Genomic DNA, 7361 nt, shown 5'->3' with positions numbered 1-7361 from the left:
AGAGCCATAAAAATTTCATTTTTTAGATGCTTGAGCAAATTAAAGTTTGAAGATTTCCTTGAAAACCTGCAACCATGTGTTAAGAAACACATGAAATTTAACTAAAAACATTAGAAACTAATCTAATTCTAAAAATCTCATTAAACACCAAAAATAACAACAAAAAAAATTATGTTAAAGAACTTCACCAAACTCTAAAAAAAAAATGTATGTTAAAGAACTGCACCAAACTCTAACTCTAAAGTTAGACAAAACATAGCAAGAATTATAAAAATTGCAGTTTCAAATATGAACAACAACTAAAGCGATAACATATCCGACGTAATTTTATAAGTTAGGTATAAAGAGAATTATATGTACGTATAGACCTTATCTCTCCCTTTGTGGAATAGACAAGTTAATTTTGATAAACTCTCAAATCAACCAAAATTTAATCAGAATAAAATTAAAGAAATAATAACAACAAGATAGCAAGATACACCGAACAAATGAAAGTAAGTGGAGGACTTGTGCCGCACACCACGAGTGAATGTATGTCTTTTATAATTCCAAAAAAGAAAATAACTTTGTAAAAAATTTATTGTGTATCAATTTTCAGATCTCTAATCTGTAAAATATTGATCTCTTGCAGAAAAAATGAAAATAAAACACAAATTTATAAGAAACTATAAAATTAATTACAAAGATAAAAGGAGTGAAATGTCAATAATTAATTAGGTTCTATGCACCGATCGCAAAAAACTACTTACACAATTAAATTATCTAGAAGATAATTATATATAATCATACTTAATAACAATGATCAATAATCTAAAATAAAAACACAACCTTATAACAAGTTAAATTATACTAATAATATAAATAACTTAGCATGCTATATCGATATATGAATAAAAACAACATGTTTCATTCGCTTTTGTTTGTTACTATTTCACTTTTTGAGGTCAAACAACATGCTTCGTTCATTTTTATTTGTCACTGTCTCATTTTTTAAGGTCAAACAACGTGAGCTTTGACGAACATTTTAAAATATATTTTTTCATCATATTAATATGTGAAGGATTGCAATTTATGACATTTTTAATGTAGTTTTAGACAATCAAATTTTAAATTTAAACTGTTAAATTATACATCTTAACATGCCGGTCAAAGTTCACACAGTTTGATCTTGAAAAGCGAAGCAGTGACATATCAAAACGGACGACGGAAGTAAATATTGACCCCTATCACAAAATTATTGTGGCTAGTCTTCTTCATTAACTAGGAAAATCTCCATAATTCACTTCGGGTCTGTTTTGTACGAAAACATAATATTTTTTATGGATATATAATGTTTTCCTACAAATATTTTTTTGAAAAATAAGTTGATTTTTTATTTATTTTTCTAGTGTATGATAGCAAACAAAAATATATTATGTCAATATCACTTAAATATAATCTAGCAAAACACTATAGATGTGAAAGGGTGCGTGGAGCGGGGCCTCAGAGGTAGCGAGAATCCAATGGTCAAGGGATAGGGGTTGGGTGGGTGGAAAGGATATAATAACATAGAATATCACTTACAGAATTCGATTTATGTACTCCCAATCAAATATAGGAAAGTAAGAAATTTTCCTCCTACCAAACACTCATTTTGACGTTTCAACTAATATGAATTCTCATCGTATAAAATCTATTTAAAGTGTAAGCTATGCTTAGACTTTACATTTATATTAAAATATTGTTTAATTTATATGGATATTTAGTTCGGACCTAATTCGTTAATTCAATTATTGTTAAGATCATTATAAGAATTCTCTGAAATGCATAACAGACTGAAAAAATCTTCACTTATTTGTTTAATTTCTTATCAAATCAAAGTAACTCATGTCAATTGAGACGAATAAAATAAAATTTTTATATTCTTTAAGTTTGAATTAAATCTCTAGTAATTAAAAATATTTGAATATCATATCAATCACATCATAGTTGGTGGTGATCTTTTATTATTGGTAGTAATATCTTAATATTATACTCAAGGAGAAGATTATAAAGCTAATATCAAATTCAGCCAGTTGGCAATTAGCTTACATTTGAAATTATTAGACAAAATACATATTTAAAGATGACAAAAGAAAAAATTAATCATTAAATTATTTCCCATGCTTATCTTAAAAAAATAAAAATGGGTAGATGCGAAGAATCTTCTTTCCAATACCAAAATCAACTGCACATTACATTTTAATTTTATATCAACTACTAACAATCCTGACCGTTCATCATCCCCATCACATATTTTATCATTATCAAACTTAATAAATTCATACGTTATATGATTTATTTGTTAAGATTATTTCAATCATATTATTTCTCTTTCCGAGCTGTTTTGATCTTTTTTTATCGAGTAGATGAGGTAAATTTATATCTATATCTATATTCTATAATCTATATTTATAATTTATATCTATAATATATTAAAAGTGTGAAGATTCTTAGTGATTTGAACTTTTTGCCCTTCATTAAAATACCCACAATAGACAAAATCGTCATTTGCTGTATTATATAAATTTTCCTATTTAAATAATACTAGTTTAGGACACGTGTGTTGCACGTGAGTTTTACATTTATTAAAAAAATGTATAAAAAGGATTATAAGAATTAACTATGTGTAATATCAATTGACGTTGAGGAAAAAATATATCAATTAAATATTTTAACAACACACTAATTTTGCCGCTAAATCAGTATCATAATGTCAATATTTTTGCATAATTTATTTTTGTAAAAGAATTATTATACTGTCAAAATATGTCTAATATTGTTTACACCCGAATTGTGTAATCACAAAACTGGCCTAATCTGGTACTCAGTCGACCATAAACCAACACCAATTTAGTCATACAACTCTCAAAAGGTTTGTCAAGTTGATTGATGAATCCCTAAGATCTCATGTTGAACAAAACTTACATCTTGAACAATTCATCCTTACATATCATGATGAAAAATTGGCTTCTCATATCAACAGGTGAATTAAGTTGGTGGTTAAAACTTAACGTTGAAGCGCTGAAAATAAAAAACTAAATTGATAATACACAAAATCAATTAGAACCGACCGATGATGAGCACCTCCTCTACTTGCCCGGCATTATCTTTAGACCCGGCCTCTCCCTCGTCCTCAAGATCATGCTCATTCCTAACTTGATGATTAGTATCGTCATGTCCATCTCTAGCATGATGTTATCCTCCTCCTACATCAACTGCAAGGACTCGAGTTATTGACATTTGTATTTTAATGTCTTCTTTATCTTCTTCATCATTGATTAGTATCTTCATCAAAATCTGAATGTTTTTCAAGTTCTCCCTTGGTCGACTTTGAAGCTTAGCTTGATCCTTTCTCGTAAAAGCACAAATTACAATTAGTAATCCTGATGTTCTGCCAAATAAATAACAACGTGAATGATTATTTCAAGAGTCACAACACATAATGTCAACTGCAATCCATAGCCTAAGGAACATGGAATTCATGTTTGCCTAGTTTCTTTAATAAACTTATAAAAGTGAACTCTTTCAACCTAGCAACTCGATAAACTTAAAAATATAGGAAATTATCCTTTTTCCAAATTAATTTAAGAATAAAGGATAAAAATTAATGACAACTTTTTACAAATATATTTCATGTCTTTGTTTTTTTAATTTTTTTTGTTACTTCAAATTTGTATTTTAATCAATTTGACTCATAGTGTTTTACTATAGTCAATTTTGTTTTATTTATGGTATTTCTTTTCTGCCAACACGCTTTGAAAAATTAACTTAAAATTTATTTTCTAATAAGAATTTCTTGTAAAATAATTGAATTTTACTTTTTGGTTAATTAGTTAATTCAAAGAGCGTATAATGTTTGCTTTCAACATTAAAAGAAATATTCTTAAAATTAGCTCATTCAAATGTTGAATATTTAACTATGTAGCTGTAATTTTATCGAATAAGACTTTCAAAATTGAAAGAAATATTCTTATCATTAACTCATTTAAATATTAAAATATTTAACCGTAGTTGTAATTTTATCGTTTAAGAAACTAAGAATTCTATTTTCAAAAGATACCTAAAAATTGATTCAATGTTTCATATTTAAAATGTTATATTTGTATATAATTTTTTTACTCTTTTCAACCACATCTCTTTTTTTTTTTTCTACACTAAATTTTGTATCTTCAAAAATCATGAGAGATTGTACCCTCTCTCTCTCTCACGCATGCCACATTTAATTAAAAGATAACTATGATCAATATTATGTGTTTGTTAAGAGCATATGCAAACTTCAAGAGACAAATAATAAGTATTATCTACGTTCCTTGTCAATTTATTTATTACTGTCTTTTTTAGTATTTTCACCCTTCCCCAACTCCTATAATTGCTCAATATTTTTCTGTCTTAATCTATGTATTTTTTTTCAATTATACAAGTATTATTATTATTATTATTATTATTATTATTATTATTAAAAAAGGAGCATGAAGAATTCAATATATTAATACAAAATAAAGCTACTCTTAGTTTATTTTCTCGTACTATGCGTCATGTACATACCTTCCTATTATATGTTTATTTCCAATCCTGACACATGAAGTAAATGGTTAAAGTTCCCCATATTCTTAACAAATTAATAAGAGTCTCACTCAAACATCCAACATTTGAAATATAAGAAGTTACGCTTTGAAGTAGCAATTACACAAATTGCACTTCTTTTCCCTCGGTATCGCCTTCTTTACATCTTCACTACTCTTTCTAGAGATGACCTGAAAATCTCAATAGATGCATAAATAAGCTATGCATGGGCATTTCTCTGGATTCAACTTCTACTTCATTGTTTATGCTTATTTGTCGAAGATAACATTTGAATCATAAATACCACTATAATGTACATTTATTGAAAAAAAATAACATGTGAATTATATCATATAATTGACTGCATACAAAGCATCTTAGTGATTTTTCAACAAATTATATAATTCCTCCGTTTCTTCTTAGTTGGTCCTTTTTTTAAAAAAATATTTATTTCAATGTAATTGCTTTCTGATTCTATGAAAAAGTAGAATTATGTTGAAAATGTTCTCTTAAAAATATAGATTCTTCTAATTATTATGTCTAATTGTAATTACATCCTTCACTTTTTGGCCGTGATCACGAATATATTTTGTGTGCATTGTGTAATAGTTTGTGTGCTACAGGAAAGCCTCCTTGTGTGTGCTACTTCCTATTTTTTTTAAGAGGCATTTAACTTTTCACATACAACTCTTACCATATATTTTCCTCCTGTAATAAAAAAACTCAAACAAAAAAAGAAAAGAAAAATGTGTAAAAGTTATAGAAAAACTTATTATATATTTTGGAGTTAGACTTTCTATATATTTAGGAGCTTACGAAAATAACTTATATATTTTAGAATTTTATAGGGGAAGAAAAAGAAAAAGAAAAGGTAAGAGAACAAAAGCTCCCACACAGGAGTTTTGACTTTCCACATATTTAGGATTAGGAGTGCATCAAAAAATACAAAACTTTTACTCGTACGTTTTTATAACAAAAAAAAGTTATTTTTTAAATATTTAATTTAATTAAAATAATTAAGGAAAAAAGTTGGACCAAAAAACACAAAAAATTATATTGTACGTTTTTGTGCCAAAAAAATATTTTTAAAAATATTTAGTTTACTTAAAATAATAAAGAAAATAAAAGTAAAAAGAAGATGTCCTAGTTTAACAAAAAAAGGTCTTACCATATATTTAAGAGTCTTGATCCCATATAATCTAGATAATATTATAAATCAAATTAAGTAATAATTGAAAAAAATGTGAAAAGACAATTTTGTCTAAAGAAGAGTTTTTTAATGAAGGACAAAAAGTTCAAATAATATTTCTAAGCCCCTTCGCACTTTTAATATTATATATATAGAGAGAGAGATTATAGATATAGATATAGATATAGATTATAGATATAGATAAACATACAAATTTGAGTAAAAAAGGAAAACCAAATACGTCTTGAAAAAAGGAAAAAAACAAAACCTTAAAAGACTTCCATGCTAATTTTTAAATTACATAAAAGGAAAGAATACAAATTTAATGTTAAAAAGGACATAAAAAAACGTATAATAATTTGAAGTGAAAAAGGACACCAGCCATATTATTCCTATATTAATAAATAATTTATAGAAGAAAAATAAAATTTATCATATTTGGATAATTAATTTCTTTTTTGGTAGGAAAAATTTTAAACTTTTACAAATTGAGAATTCTTTCTTTATGCAATATTATATCCACAATGTAGCTCTCAAATAAGTTTTTTCTTTGTTATTGTCACTCAAGATTTTTTTATTAACTTTCACACGATGTCATGTTGTATAGATCCATCAATATGCTTACAATTTGAGTTCAATCATGTTCTAAGGGTACATGAAGTGATTGGACTTATTAGATGACGTCGTTCGCGTGAACATCAATGTGGTTCTTTTTGAAATTCAGAACAAGAGACCTTTGTGTAGCTTTAACCAAATTTACTGTACAACTAAATTCACAATGTAATCCTCGTACAAGTTTTTTCTTTGTTAGCGTCGCTCAAGATTTCTTTGTTATCTTTCGCACGAGGCACGACGCAACACTGTATAGATTCCATCAATATGCTCATAATTTGAGTTCAATGCAAGGGTACATCAGAGGTTTGACTTATTAAATGATGTCGTTCACATGAACATCGCTATAATTTTTTCTGGGATTCAAAACAAGAAATCATTGTGTAGCTCTAACTAAATTCACTTTACATTATTAAGTTATTGCTCGATTTGTAGAGGTAGACTATGCCGTATGTAAAATAAAAATAAAAATTCTCTAATCATCCATGTTAATATTATTCCTCTTTTTTTATTAGTTGAATGTGTAATTTTATAGATACTAGTATTTATAATCATATATTGATTATTGCATAATTTTCTTGTATATTTTTTAAACTACGTAATACAAAAATTATTTATTTGTCGCTATTATAAATTTTCACATATTTTTTAGATTTCTTAGCACACGATTCACTTTGTTTAGCAATCACATATTTAAAATGCAATTAGAATTAATCTTAAAAAGGATTTGCGAAGACATGGAAGAAGTTCAAACTCTTTAGGCCTTAAAATTTCGTTTTGGCTGATCAAGTCTTTTTTTTCCCAAAAGTTTAAATTTTCGAATTTTGTTAAAGAAAGAAACTAAACTAAAACTTTCATCTTTATAAGTTCACATAAATTTAACATAGGATAGGATAAGTTTCACGTGTATCATCATGAATCTTATGAACTAAGAAAACAATTACAAAAATTACAGTAAAGTTTGAGATACCATATT

This window comes from Capsicum annuum, chromosome 10, assembly GCF_002878395.1.
Source record: "Capsicum annuum cultivar UCD-10X-F1 chromosome 10, UCD10Xv1.1, whole genome shotgun sequence".
NCBI classification, from domain to species: domain Eukaryota; kingdom Viridiplantae; phylum Streptophyta; class Magnoliopsida; order Solanales; family Solanaceae; genus Capsicum; species Capsicum annuum.
The sequence above is the reverse complement of the archived record's forward strand: the minus strand, read 5'-3'. Positions refer to the sequence as shown.